General features: G+C 42.3%; 1 pseudogene; it reads left to right on the top strand.

Moving 5' to 3' along the window:
- The first annotated feature begins 1,128 nt into the window (after nucleotides 1-1,128).
- On the top strand, nucleotides 1,129-2,920 carry LOC139171789 (endoplasmic reticulum transmembrane helix translocase pseudogene; annotated as a pseudogene).
- The last annotated feature ends 12,859 nt before the right edge of the window (nucleotides 2,921-15,779 follow it).

Below are 15,779 nucleotides of genomic sequence, written 5' to 3'. Positions count from 1 at the left end.
TATTGAGACTCTAGAAAAAGTTCAGAGAGGAGCAACCAGGATAATTAGGGGACTGGAGGCTAAAACATTCTATGAATGCTTGCAGGAACTGGGCATGGATAATCCAGTGAAGAGGAGGACCAGGGGAGACAGGATAGTAGTCTTCCAATATTTGAGGGGCTGCCAGAGAGAGAGGGGGTCAAGCTCTTTTCCAAAGCACCTGAAATGGATGGAAACTGACCAAGGAGAGATTCAATCTGGAAATAAGGAGGAACTTTCTGACAGTGAGAGTGATCAACCAGTGGAGCAGAATTTGCCTTCAGAAGTTGTGGGAATTTCATCACTGGAAGTTTTCAAGAACAGACTGGACTGCCATCTGTCAGAAATGGTGTAGAGCCATGATGGCAAAACTATGGCACACGGGCCATAGGTGGCACACGGAGCCATATCTTCTGGCACACAAGCCGTTGCCCTAGCTCAACTCCAGCATGCATGTGCATTCCGGGCAGCTGATTTTCAGCTCACACGGAGGCTCTGGGAAGGCATTTTCAGCTTCTGGAGGGTGTCTAGGGGGTGGGAGACGTTGTTTTTTCCCTCCCTAGGCATTGAATTATGGGTGTGGGCACTCACGCATGTACGATAGCGCACACACATGCGCTTTAGCCATCCGAGGAAAAAAAGGTTTGCCATCACTGGTGTAGGGTCTTCGGCTTGGGCAGGGGGCTGGACTAGATGGCCTACAAATCCATTCCAACTCCCTTAATCTAATCTGAAGTCTAATCTAATTAGTTATTATTCACTCTGTTTTGTAAACCCACCAAACAGCTCAGTTTAGCAATTACATATACTGGTATCCAGTCAGTGGTTTCCTTGCCCATTCCAATGTAATGGCAGCAAATTTCAATCACTTGACAGCAGAATGGGAAGCTTATAAATTGAATGAATGGATTTTCTCCTGGATTTTCCTGTCCCAAAACATTCGTTATGAACCTGTCTGCAAAAATCAGAACTATTGCAAATTTTGACAAATTCTTCTTTTCACTTATTAAAGTTTATAATAATATAAAATAGAAATGATAACAAAGATAATAAGGAATTTTTTTTCATTGGCACCCTTCGCACTGTTCACGCTAAGGTGTGTTGTGGGCCATGGCGCACTTAGCACCGGCCTTCAGCGCAGAGGTTTTTCAACCCTGCCCAGGAGCCCATCACCTACCTTTTGCAAAAGCAACCTTCTACACAGGCTCAGGCAGCGGGGCGGTGGGAGAACAGACGGTGAAGGCGAAGGGGTTTGCAAGCTGCCACCCCCCCCCCCCACCCGCAGCACAAGGCAAGCACGGTGGTTGAGAGGTTGCTGTCAAGCCCTGCGCCGGCCAGCAAAGCTGGCTGCCCAGGGAAGCAGCAGTGATAGAAGGAAAAGCGCTTAATTTCAGAGGAAATAAAAGATTGCGTGTTGAAAACTCCGGTCTTTGCTGACATCTAGTGGCATGAATGAGAACTGATTAGCTCTGAAATAAAAGCCTGTGAATGGGAAAAGATTACAAAATCTGGCGTTAAGTTAAAAGTCTTTGTAGAGATTCTCAGTCATCTAGGTCATGGTTGTCCCAAAAGAAGCTTTGGCATGAGAAGCAAAGCGTCTTTAATTAAAAGAATAAACAAGAAAATCCAGTTGCCGCCTGGCGTTAAGTTCTTGAACTTGATGTCCTCGCTAGAAAAATTAGGTTAAAGAATAGAATAGAATAGAATAGAATTCTTTATTGGCCAAGTGTGATTGGACACACAAGGAATCTGTCTTTGGTGCATATGCTCTCAGTGTACATAAAAGAAAATATACATTTTTCAAGAATCATGAGGTACAACAATTAATGATTGTCATAGGGGTCAAAAAAGCAATGAAGAAACAATCAATATTAATAAAAATCTTAGGATACAAGCAACAAGTTACAGTCATACAGTCCTAAGTGGGAGGAAAAGGATGATAGGAATGATGAGAAAAACTAGTAGAAATAGAAGTGCAGACTTAGTAGAAAGTCTGACAGTGTTGAGGGAATTATTTGTTTAGTAGAGTGATGGCGTTCGGGAAAAAACTGTTCTTGTGTCTAGTTGTCTTGGTGTGCAGTGCTCTATAGCGAGATTTTGTGGGTAGGAGTTGAAACAGTTTGTGTCCAGGATGGGAGGGGTCAGTAAATATTTTCACCACCCACTTTTTGAGTAGAAAAGTAGAATTCTAATAGGATTCCAGTCTGTCCTCTGACTCAGAAATGATCTGAGGAGTGTAACTCTCTTTGTAAATTATAATCTATCATTTGTGTTCTGCGCCTTCTCACTCTATTTTTTTCCCCAAGTGGCTCCATGCTCAGAATATTGTATCTAGAATATTGTATTGTGACTTCCAGGCCACACTGCAAGGCTCTCTCCTGGCTGGCTGCTTTCTTTTCATCTCCTTATCCAAACCTCTGAAGACACCCTCTCCAGAGCACCCACTCCCTAACATCTTCAATCTGTACACAGTTCTTACACTGCTGCTCCAATTTATGGTCCATTTTGTCAGTCTGATATATCCGTATCGAGGTGCACAAGCCGGCAGTGAGCCCAAGAAAGAAGAGACTTTGTGGATCTCTATAAGGAGTTTGAACCCAGTCTTGTGAACAGCACTGTTTATATCATGTCAGTGGCCATGGAAATGGCTACATTTGCCATTAACTATAAGGGCCACTCATTCATACAAAGCCTCAGGGCAAACAAACCTCTGCTATGGAGCATCATTGTTTCAGGATTAGCAACTGTCACCATTTTGACTGGCTCCTCCCCAGAGTTCAATGAACAGTTTGGACTTGTGAAAATCCCAACAGAGTTTAAACTACTGATCACTGGAGTTCTGGTGACCCACTTCTTCATCGCTCTGCTCATAGACTGGATCCTGCAGTTCCTGTTAGGCTAAAGTGACTAGATTATCATTTTGGTATAGTGGGACGAAATGCCGGAGAGATGCTCTTTCTCTCTCTCTCTCTCTCTCTTTCTCTCTCTCTCACTCTCTTGTGCAATTTTTTCAATTTATAGGTAGATTAGCTTGCAAAATCTGAATAAACAAATAAGCATTATTTTTTTTCATTTCATTTTTCATTTCATTGTGTTCAGAAATGTTCAAATTAGTATGCTAGTGAAAAAGGTGTTCAAAAAAACAATTCCAGTAGCTAAAACCAACCTTTTTTTACTCCGGGTCTAAAAGGACCCGAGGACCAAAAGTGTACAGTAAATGTGAGGAGAACAGCAGGGTTAATGTAAATGTTATAATTTTAATACTTAACGTTTTAACATCTCTTATTTTTAATTCTTTACATTGCTTTTTATTATATTGTAAACCTCTCGGTTGCTTGATGGTCATATGGGCACATATACATTTAATAATAATAAAAAATAATAGTAGTTTTAAAAAATCACTTAATATTGTACAGTTAATGGAGAAGCATTCTCTTCTTACTCCCTGCAGAGGTAATCAACATTGTGGTGTTTTCTGAGCTTGGCTGTTTCCTTCCAGATGTTTCATTGTCCAACTAAATAACATCAACAGTGCAAGAAGAGAGTGGGATTTGCTTTTTATTTATATACAATATAAATATTACTTTGTCTTTTGTACATTTTTATGCTGGCTGGGGAATTCTGGGAGTTAAAGTCCAGATCTCTTCAAGTTGCCAAGGTTGGGAAACCCTGCCTTAGACTTATTCTTCTGCCCTAGCTACAGACCACAAAGAATGCAACACACACAAAGTCTGTACAAAACTTAGTTTACTAATTAAGGACTAGTAATGAGCTTTGTTAGTAGTCATCAAACACAAATACAGTTTAAAACAGTCTATTATTATTATTTCAACTTCATTAACAGCCAGTACAAGTCCACAAAATAATAACTCAATTCTGAGTAAACAGTCGTGTAGATAACAGCAATCTTATGGTGGTTGACAAAATGCTCAGAAGCAATTTGGAGGGGAAATGCCAAGAGAAAGAACATTTCTGGAGTCAAGACACAAAAGAATATGAAGGAAGTTGTTTCCTTCATCGTCATCCCTTAAATAGGCTAGGGAAGCGGCCAATTAGCTCCAAGCCTTACTCCTGAGGAGACCTCCTTCCAAGGAACCATTCCTACCTTTTGGCAGCTCTGCATGCTGTATATTGAGAATAGGCTCTGTTTATTTTTCCTTGTCACTGATGGCAGGTTTTGAAGGTTCTGAAGGTTCTGGGGGTTCTGAAGGCCCTGGCTGTATCTCTGCCTCTGGCACCGAGTTTTCTCCAGCCTCTTGCTGTCCAACTCATGTGCCAGATGCATAGGCCGCTGGTGTATCACCCCATCAGCCTCTTTGCTGTTGGAATCAGCTACCAGCTTCATGGGCTGCTGGTGGGCCACAGCACTTACATACCCCTTCAAAGTCCTCATTTTACCAACCTTGGAAGGATGGAAGGCTGAGTCAACTCTGAGCCAGTCAGGATCGAACTGCTGGCAGTCGGCAGAATTGCATAAAGGGAGCCACGATTCTCAAGGGATCATGGCATGGGGACTCCTCCTTTAGAGGAGAACTGGGGCAAGAGGAGTTTTAGTGACATCATTCACTAACATTCTCCCAATGGGAGAATTAATATATGCATCCAGCCTGGTAATGTGAAACCAACAAACCAACACAAAAACACATATTGGACAAGGAAGCGAAAATATAGCTTATTTCAGTGATGGCAAACCTTTTTTTGGGGGGGTGCCAAAAGAGCGTGCACATGCACTATCGCACATACGCGAGTGCCCACACCCATAATTCAATGCCTGGGGAGGGTGAAAAAGCTTCCCTCGTCCCCTGGGGGCACTCTGGAGGCTGGAAACAGCCTGTTTCCCAACTTCTGGGGGGCCCAGTAGGATAGTGTTTCGTCCTCCCCAGGCTCCAAAGGCTTCCCTGGAGCTGGGGGAGGGTAAAAGCACCCTCCTCCACCCCCCCGGAGGCTCTCTGGAAGCTAAAAACGCCCTCCCAGAGCCTTTGTGTGAGCCAAAAATCAGTTGGCTGGCACACACATGCACGTTGGAGCTGAGCTAGGGCAATGGCTCACGTGCCAGCAGATATGGCACCTGTGGCACCTGTGCCATAAGTTCGCCATCAATGGCCTATTTGTCCAGATATACATAGCTATGCAGTAGGACTTGATAGAATACCAGAATTTATAGTGTGGCAATTTAGGAACCAGTGCAGAGAAATAATGAAGACACTTTTTTGAAAACCGTAGTACAGTGATCCCTCGAGTATCGCGAGGGTTACGTTCCAAGACCCCTCGCGATACTCGATTTTTCACGATGTAGTGGTGCGGAAGTAAAAACACCATCTGCGCATGCACGCCACTTTTCCATGGTGTTTTTACTTCCGCTACATACAGCTCGCTGCCCGCCCGCCCGCCGCTTGTCCGCCGCTTGTCCGCCCGCCACTTGTCCGCCCGCCACTTGTCCGCCCGCCACTTGTCCGCCGCCCGCCCCGCCACTACCGCCCGTCTCACCGCCGAGTCCTCCTGCAGCAGCGCTGGCGGCCACCGTTCCCCGTAAGCACCCACCCGCCCACCACTCGTCCGCCCGCCCGTTCGCCGCTACCGCCCCTCTCACCACCGAGTCCTCCTGCAGCAGCGCTGGCGTCCCCCGTCCCCCGTAGGCACCCGCCCGCCCACCGCCCCCCCCCCGAAAGAGATGAGAGAGGGAGGAAGAGAGTGTGAGAGAGGAAGAAAGAGAGAGAGAAGAGTGGAAGGAAGAGAGAGAGAAATGATAGAAAAAAAGACGTCATCGGGTGAGAAAAACCATGGTACAGTATAGCAAAAAAACCGGGGAGTATTTTTAATTTATTATTTTTTGAAAAATCGCGATATAGCGTTTCGCGAAGATCGAGATCGCGAAAATCGAGGGATCACTGTAAACAGTTTTACTCTTCAGTGCAATCAAAATACCTTCTGTCTTAGTCTTCTATTTACAGGAACAAACTGCTTTAACTATCTGCAGTAAAGCTTATTTACATGTAGATACTAAACCAATACAGGTTTCTCCATATCAACACTACAGCTCTAACTCACTAATTAACTCACGCTCAAAACTGCTCCAGCCAACATTAACAGCCAACAATCATTGTAAAGTTGCTTTGCATTTTATAATGCTCTGGCCCAATCAGATTGCAGTTTACATCCTATGACTCAGCATTCATTACTGTTTAACATGCTTACATCCCTCTTTTACCTTATATGATAACATAATGGAATATCACCTAGGATTGAGCTAATCCTTGACACTATTGTGTAAGAAAAGGTTCACGGAAAGGCAGTGTCAACAAACGAGAACAATTCTTTGAGAAAAGGTTGCGCTGCTTTGGACTTTTTTTTCTGCTTAGAAAAGGGCGATAAGAGAAAGAAACACACGATCTCGAGTTGTACAAAATGACACACGACCTGGAGGAAGCGGATAGTGCAACCCACTCATCTTGGAACAATTGGAGTCACTGTGAACGCTGCAAGATTCAGAAAAAAGATAAAAAGAGACATTTCTTGACATAGCGCCTCATTAAACTTTGGACCACAGAAGGCAGGGATGTCTGTCAGTTTTGGACAGGGATGGGTGGGTTGATACGTAAATGAAGAATGAAGCTTATTCGTAGAACCGGAGGGTTGAAAAGGGGCCTTGAAGGTTGTCTAGCCCAGACGACCTCTGAGTATTTAGCATTGGCTGCCGATTAGTTTCTGGTCACAATTCAAAGTGTTGGTAATGACCCATAAAGCCCTACCTGGCATCGGATCAGAATACCTCCGAGACCACCTTCTGACGCACGAATCCCAGTGACCAATTAGGTCCCACAGAGTTGACCTTCTCCAGGTTCCATCGACTAAACAATGTCGTCTGGCGGGCCCCAGGGGAAGAGCCTTTTCTGTGGTGGCCCTGGCCCTCTGGAATCAACTCCCCCTAGATATTAGAACTGCCCCCCTCCTTGTCTTTCATAAGTTATTGAAGACCCATCTATGTCGCTAGGCATGGGGGAACTGATGGACCCCCAGGCTATTATGGTTTATGAATGGTATGACTGAGTTGTATGGTTTTTAATGATATGGGTTTTAGATGTTTTTTAAATATTGTTTATTACTGTTGTGAGCCGCTCTGAGTCTTCGGAGAGGGGTGGCATACAAATCTAATAAATTTTTATTATTATTATTAGTTAGCAATAACACCTAGACATTTTTCGGCTCGGGTGCCAAAAGGGTGTGTGTGTACATGATAGTGCATGTGCGCATGCCCGCAAGCATTAGGCAGTGCCCTATGCATGCACACACACCCCTGCTGCCCCCTCCTTCATGTGCACAGGCCTCACTGAAGCCTCCGGAGTTCCAATATCCCCATTGGGATGTTTTTCACTTGTTAAGCTGGTGCAGAAGTTGGGGATAAATTAACGGCTTGCCACACTATATACAGAAGGCCTGATGTTTATGGGAACTTGGGGGGGGTGATTTTCATGAGGGAACAGATGCAGCCACAAAGCATTCTTTTGAGGGGTTCAAGGCCATCCTATGCTCACCCACCTGGGCGGAAGCGGAAGGAGGACTGGCCACTCGGGTACAATCTTAGTGGGTAACATGACATGTTTGTGGGTTGTGGGGATAAGGGATGTGAACTTTGACTTGGATTCTGATTTAGCTTGGATGCTATCTGGAACCTTGACACTAGGGTTCAGGAAAGCCTCCTGATTTGATGGTGAAAAATGGCCCAACGGGAAATGAAAGGAAGTGGAGCTACCCTACTACTTAACCTACAGATAGTTGTAATCAGGCCTCGCACAGCTTGGCCCATTTTTTCCCAGAGCTCTGTTATCAATCAATCCAGAGCTCTGTTATTGTCTGCAGAGGCCTTCAGAAAAGATGAAGGCCACACCTAGAACACGGCATCCAGGTTTGGTCACCACACTATAAAAAAGGTGTTGAGATTCTAGAAAGAGTGCAGAGAAGAGCAACCAGGATGATTAGGGGACTGGAGGCCAAAACATACAATGAACGGTAGCAGGAACAGAGAAGAGAATGAAGAGAAGGACAAGGGGAGACATGATAGCAGTCTTCCAATATTTGAGGGACTGCCACAGAGAGGAGGGGGTCAAGCTATTCCCCAAAGCACCGGAAGGCCAGAGATAGAATAATGGGTGGAAATTAACCTAGGAGAGATTCAATCGGAATTAAAGAGAAATTTTCTGATGGTGAGAGCAATCCACCAGTGGAACAGAAGTTGCCTTCAGAAGTTATGGGAGCTTCATCACTGGAAGCTTTCAAGAAGATATTGGACTGCCATCTGTCAGAAATGGGGATTTGGACTAGATGTCCTACAAGGTGCCTTCCAACTCTGTAGATCTGTAAATCTCTTAACCCTCTGGAATTGCAGCTGTGAGGCAGCTGAGAAGAATAAGGAAGACTCCTCTGTGTAGCAAACAGTCACGTTTGCTATTTATGTGTATTTCCTTGTTCTGTAATGTTTTTGTTTTGTTTTGCTTTGTGTACTGTACATTGCTCATTTTTATTTTATATTATATTATCTTTGTTTGAATGTGCCCTCTGGGAGACATAACAATAATAACAACAGTCTGAAAAACTATTTCTCTACACAAAAGGAATTTCAGGGCAACCTTGTTTGTGTTCCACATACATACAAAATAAAATCTATTTTATCTATTTCCTAGAAGAGGACTGAAAATGAACATAGTAATGGTGCTGCAGACCTTTACATAGAGGAAAGTGAGGAAATTACAAGGGAATACAGAAAGCCTTTCTTTCTTTCTCTTTCCCTTCCTTCCTTCTTTCCTACCACCCTCCCTCCCTCCCCTCCCTCCCTTCCCTCCCCCCCCCTCCTCCTAATTTGCCCACTGACTCATTCCATCTCTTCAGAAGACCTACCACGAAAGCTCCAGAAGCATGAAATAAATTACCAAGTACTACGATTTGGGAAGGCAGGGAGAATTATTTCTGCTTTAATCTGGTGTTGCATGTGACAATGAAATATTACCAAGGAAAGGCCTGCTGTAGGACATATTTTTTGCATCGTTAGAATCCCAGTTCTTTCTCTGTCTTTTCTTATGAATTGGGGGGGGGGGGGAGCCATCACAAGCTTTTTGCAAGCTTTTTGCACTGAACTTTGGGTGTCACTGGAGACTCCAGTCTGGAAGCTTTTCATAATTTTGCTGATGACAGTAAGCCAGGGACGCCTCTATTTGATTGGTGAAGGATTGCCTTGTTCTTCCCAGGCAACCGGCTCTCCTCAAATATTTAAAAGGTGATAATGTCTCAAATGCACCGAAAGTGCAGAGCGAGTAAATGGCATTACTCCGCAGAGCAGGTACATCTTCCTGAGCGCTTTGAAATTGGCTGTGCCAGCAATGCGAGCGAGGAAGGGTTTGCATATTCACTCTTTTATTGCTGCAATTGTTTCTCCATAGGCATTGCGTGAGGATGAAACTTAATCTGGGGAAGACAAATAATATCTGTAGCCTGCTCGGAGGATGCTTGAGGAGGCAGTAAGCTTTGTAAGACCCTGAAAAATATAGCGCTCAACAATTATTAGGGGGGGAAGGAGGAGGAGGAGAAGTAATGGGTCCAACCGGGTACGAATGGGATCGGCAATCCCGTGGGACCTTTTACCGGGTTCTGGAGGCTAGCCTGGCATGCGCAGAAGCAAAAAAAAAGGTGAAAAATCATGGAAATCTCACCTGCCTAAGTGTCCTCATGCGAGATTTCGCTTCAGGTGCATGCGCAGAAGCAAAATCTCCTGTGGGGGTACGCACTCACGTGTCTGGCGCACTCTCTTGTGCCAGCCTCAGGATCCCGTAAGGAAAAGGTAAGTGGAGCCCTTCATGGAGGAGGAAGTGGAGGAGGAGGAGGAGGAGGAAAAAGAAAACAGGATACAGAATAACAGAGCTGGATTTCTGTTCTACTTTAAGAATACCTACAGGACTGCATTCTGCTGCACGAATCTCAGCGGCCAATTAGGTCCCATGGAGTTGGCCTTCTCCAGGTCCCGTCGACTAAACAATGTCATCTGATGGGGCCTAAGGGAAGAGCCTTCTCTCTGGCGGCCCTGGCCCTCTGGAATCAACTCCCCCCAGAGATTCAAATTACTCCCACCCTCCTTGTCTTCTGCAAGATGTTGAAGACCCATTTATGCTGCCAGGCATGGGGGGATTAATTCTCTCCCCCACCCTTCTAACTTTAGCACTTGAGAGTGGTGTGATTGTGTAGAATTGATTGCTTTTTAGTAGCAATGGGTGTTTTAATTTAGTTTTTTAATATTGCATTTATATTATACTGTATTGTATTATTGTTGCTGTTGTGAGCCGCTCTGAGTCCTCGGAGAGGGGCGGCAAACAAATCGAATAAATTATATTATTATTATTATTATTATTATTATTATTATTATTATTATTATTATTATTAATCTCCTAATCAAGCAGGAAATTCTATACCAATGATGTCAAACCTTTTTTCACTTGAGTGCTAAAAGAGTATGTGTGTGTGCTATTGCGCATGAGCGAGCGCCCACACCCATAATTCAATGCCCGAGGAGGGCAAAAACAACTTCCTCCACCCACCGGAGACTCTCTGGAGGCCGGAAACATCCTGTTTCCCAACTTCTGGTGGGCCCAGTGGGTTCGTGTTTTGCCCTCCCAAGGCTCCAGATGCTTCTCTGGAGCTGGAGGAGGGTAAAACACCCTCCCTCATCCCCCTGGAGGCTCCCTGGAAGCCAAAAACGCCCTCTCAGAGCCCAAAATCAGTTGGCCGGCACACACATACACGATGGAGATAAGGTAGGGCAACGGCTCACGTGCCAGCAGATATGTGCCACCTGTGGCACCTGTGTCATAGGTTCGCCATCACTGTTCTAACACCATTTCAGACAAATTGTTATCCAATCTCTTCCTAAAAATCTGCAATGTTGGGAGCATCCACAACTTCTGAAGGCGAAACCCTTCCACTACTCTCAACTCCTTCCCTCAAAATGTCGCTACGGGGCACTGTACACCAAGACAACTAGACACAAGAACAGTTTTTTCCTGAATGCCATCACTCTACTAAACAAATAATTCCCTCAACACTGTCAAACTTTTTACTAAGTCTGCACTTCTATTTCTACTAGTTTTTTCTCACCATTCCTATCATCCTTTTCCTCCCACCTAGGACTGTTTGACTTTAACTTGTTGCTTGTGTCCTTAATATTTTTATTAATATTGATTGTTTCTTCATTGCTTATTTGACCCCTATGACAATCATTAAGTGTTGTACCTCCTGATTTTTGACAAATCTATATTTTCTGTTATGTACACTGAGAGCATCTGCACCAGAGACAAATTCCTTGTGTGTCCAATCACACTTGGCCAATAAAGAATTCTATTCTATTCTACTACCGGTTTGCCTGAACTGGTCCGAAACAGTCCGAATCGGCTGAATACCACCTCTGGTGGTGACCACTATTCGGATGCAGTATTCCAAGTGTGATCTTATTAGGGTTTTATAAAGCAGAGAAGGAAGAGGGAGAAGAGGAGGAGCAGGAGGGAATATTTTGAGATCGTATCTTTGAGTTCCCATTTTCATGGAACTTAGTATCAAACCTTCAAGGTTCCTTTTGTAGTCTGGTTCTGTCAGCTCAGTTCTCAGCTGGAACATAGATTATACTAAAGAATGCCCAAGTGAATGATAACAAAGAAATTCCGGAGATTCAAGACGGCAGCTCATTATAAAGTCAGTGGGGTTTCTTCCATGGATATATATATATATTTAAGTTTCCCCCTTTATTTTGCCAAAGAAAGAAATAGTTCTTGATCATTTTTATCCATTTATCCATTAGGATCCTGGCAGAGAAACAATTTTCTTCTGGGGACTGTTCCAAAAAGAGCAAACCCAGGAGGTTATAAAATCTTTACAATTTACACCTTGCTCCAAAAGCCATTTCTGGTTTTACAGAGATAGTGACCGATGAAAGCCAGGCGAGCTGAACTTTCAGCTTTAATTAAAGCTTGCTTCACCCAACAATCTATTTACTGCTTTCTTTATTATATTTCTTTTGAACTCTGAACTTTTCTCTTTAATGTTGGGATTCCTGGTCCTTGGAGAGTTGAAAGGATACTTCCCCATCCAAACATGGGCACTTCTGCCTTATCAGAAAAGACCTCTAAACTTAATTCCCTCAAACTCTCTTATACATTATATCACTATTACAGTATCCTTTTTTTCCCTTGGATTCTCTGGAAAGATGAATATCATGCAGTGAAAAATGCAAGTAGTGTTTAAACTTACTAAAAAATAAATAAAATACTTTTTTTAAAAAAAGCCAAAGAATCAATTCTCAACAAATGAACCAGCAAACATGTGGAAAACTCTCAAAAACATCACCGGTTACAGCAAACCACCTTCCCAAGCTGGAGGAAACCAGCAACTGGCAGATGACCTGAATGTGTTCTACTGCAGGTTTGAAAAGAAACTACAGCCTCCTATCTCCACAACTTCCATCCCAGACACACCAAAAACAACCAAATCTTCTACAACGGAACCCATCCAATTGGGTTTACAACCCCTGGTAATGAAATCTGAAATAAAAGGTATAATTGGACTGAAAATAAAATTAAAGTTATGTGGTACAATGTGAAAGAACGTACAAAGAACAGAATTAAGTAAATAGAAAAGATAATGTATATTACAAAATGGATACAATGTAAGAGATAAGGTAATAGATCTGCGTAAAATTATTGTGATGTTTTAAAATTTAAAAAAGAATAAATAAAGTATTTAAAAAATAGGTGTGGCAATTTTTATGTAGTTTCCCCTGCTGATTGTAGCACTGTAGGGAGCAGTGCTCATTTTCATTTCCTCACTGAGGGAGCCACCATTGTTTGAAGACACTTCCTTGGTCATGTGGCTGAACTGACTATACACAGAAGTGCACATAATACTGTTACTGACCCCTCGCATCCTGGACATAAACTGTTTCAAAACGTCGCTACAGAGCACTGCACAGCAAGCTAGACACAAGAAAAGTTTTTTTCCCGAACGCCATCCCTCTGCTAAACAAATAATTCCCTCAACACTGTCAAACTCTTTACTAAATCTGCACTTCTATTTCTACTAGTTTTTCTCATCATTCCTATCATCCTTTTCCTCCCACTTAGGACTGTATGACTGTAACTTGTTGCTTGTATCCTAAGATTTTTATCAATATTGATTGTTTCTTCATTACTTATTTGACCCCTATGACAATCATTAAGTGTTGCACCTCATGATTCTTGACAAAAATGTATCTTTTTCTTTTATGTACACTGAGAGCATCTGCAGCAAGACAAATTCCTTGTGTGTCCAATCACACTTGGTCAATAAAATTCTATTCTATTCTACCTTCCCATCAAAATGGTACATGATAGCAATGTTTCAATATCTCAGGGGTTGCCACAAAGAAGAGGAAGTCAAACTATTCTCCGAAGCACCTAAGGGTAGAACAAGAAGCAATGGGTAGAAACTAAACAAGGAGAGAAGTAGCTTAGAACTAAGGAAAAATTTCCTGACACAACAATTAACCAGTAGAACAGCTTGCCTCCAGAATTTGTGAATACTCTAACACTGGAAGTTTTTAAGAAGATGTTGGATAACCATTTGTCTGAAGTAGTGTAGTGTTTCCTGCCTAAGCAGGGGGTTGGACTAGAAGACCTCCAAGGTCCCTTCCAACTCTGTTGTTGTTGTTATTATTAAGACTTTGGACAACCAGTTGTCTGAAATGGAATATATTATAAGAAGTAGCCAAAAAGGTGGAGACTTAATGAAGTTCTTCTACTACAAGAGGACATCATACTGAAGCATCAAAGCAATTAAAGAGCTTTTTTCCAAATCTTATATTAAAAAAATAATAACATGGACTCTAGCAAAGCACTTAGGAGAAGATTATTTTTCTCTGTGGCATCAAATGCAAAACCAGAAGTACATAGCAACGATCGATCTGAAGCTATTAGAATTAAGTCCAAATCAAAGCATTTTAGACATAGGAGAAAAGATTAAGGTGATTTGTAATCAACCAGATTTAATTGAAGTAGGCGTGATTTATAAGATGTTGAATTTTGTACACAGAAATGTTTGGAAAAAGACTAAATGTCATCAGATTGATAGCTGGCTGCCTTACTGACTATGGAAGGAACAAGACGAACAATCAATTCTAATTAGGACAAAAGTAGACATGAGCCCCACGCTTGATGGAGCAACTAGTTAAATACTCTTCTTTAACTCTACTAATAAAATACTCTTAAATATAGGACATTAGGTAGACCACGGAAAAAAACCCTGAAAAATTATTACAACATTTACAGAACAACAAAGCAAAGTTCTTAATCCACCCCTAAGAACAAATAAAACTAAAGAAGCAACAACCATAATAAAAAAAATCTAAAATTGAAAAAAAGCTTTTAAGACTTAACCAGCGATGAGTTGCACCCGATTCAGACTGATTCTTAGAACTGCTAGCATCGGTGGCGGGAGGCTCCACCCACCGACCCAGGACGCTTCTGTGCATGTGCAGTAGCATTGTGCAAGTGCTCACACAGATCAGTGGAAAAAACTTTTGCAGCACACCACTGGACATAACGGCACTGTTGCAAAATATTATCAGAATTTTACAAGTAGTCCAACTGCTAATTCAAGTATTGATTAAGTTTCAACAACATCAAGAACTCTCTTTGTCATGAAAATACATTTTCTGACTTGCAATGATCCAGAATAATTGCTTTTCATCCCAAAAATGTGTCATAATGAATGAAAGAAATGAATTCTCTTTCTTTATTCTTATTCACAGTAGAGCCATAGACAATAATAATAATAATAATAATAATAATAATAATAATAATAATAAATGAATAATGATGAAAAACAACAAGAAAAACTTAGCCAATATCATGGTAGCCCATCACTGTTTACAAGCCATTTACTTGAATTGTGATATTACCTTCAGAAACAAACTTATTTCTGACAATTACCACTTGGGCAGTTTCTATAGCTGCATGAGAGTTTATATCGTAAAATAACCTTAAAGGTATATATGTTTTGTTTGTGTTGTTGGTTTGTTTTTCTATAATGTTTTGCATTTTCTTTTTTGTATGTTTTTAAAGTTTATATACTAATAAAAATCTTTTTTTAAAAAGACAAAAGAAAACCATCCCTGTTGCAAAAATGTATAGGTGTGTGTGTATGTGTGTTGTGTCCGTCCTTTGGAGAAGAATGGGGTGGTGTACTTCCAACAGTGGGTGCCTTTAGAGCAGGCACGGCAAGACCATCTGCCTAGGGAGAGATGGATGAGTCGAAGGCTCTATCTGATGTTTTCTGCTCTCCCCAAGTGCCGTATGAAATCCATCATTCCACAACCGTCTGCTGTGTGTATTCTGTCTGGCAAACCCGGGCTGAGAAACACACCATTTTTTTTTCATTCTTGAAAAAGATGAAACGTGATCTGCCAAGCAAGTATATGAACGTGAGCTTCGACTCCAGGTGCCTCTCTATAAATCTGCCTCTCTCTGCTCTTCAAGGACCTATGTGTATGCCGTCTTCCTTAAGCAGAAAAAAAAAGCTCATTAATTACACTATGGGTTGGCACTGCCTGCTAGAGCCTGGCTAACCCCCTAATTTTAACCATAAATTTGAGCATGCAGAGGGATGATGAGACAGATCAGAGGAGACAGTTAGTATTATGCAACCAATCAATGGAACAGAAGTTGCCTTCGGGCGTTGTGGGAGCTTCATCACTG

The sequence above is a fragment of the Erythrolamprus reginae genome, chromosome 9 (genome assembly GCF_031021105.1).
Source record: "Erythrolamprus reginae isolate rEryReg1 chromosome 9, rEryReg1.hap1, whole genome shotgun sequence".
NCBI classification, from domain to species: Eukaryota; Metazoa; Chordata; class Lepidosauria; order Squamata; family Dipsadidae; genus Erythrolamprus; species Erythrolamprus reginae.
The sequence above is the reverse complement of the archived record's forward strand: the minus strand, read 5'-3'. Positions and strand labels throughout refer to the sequence as shown.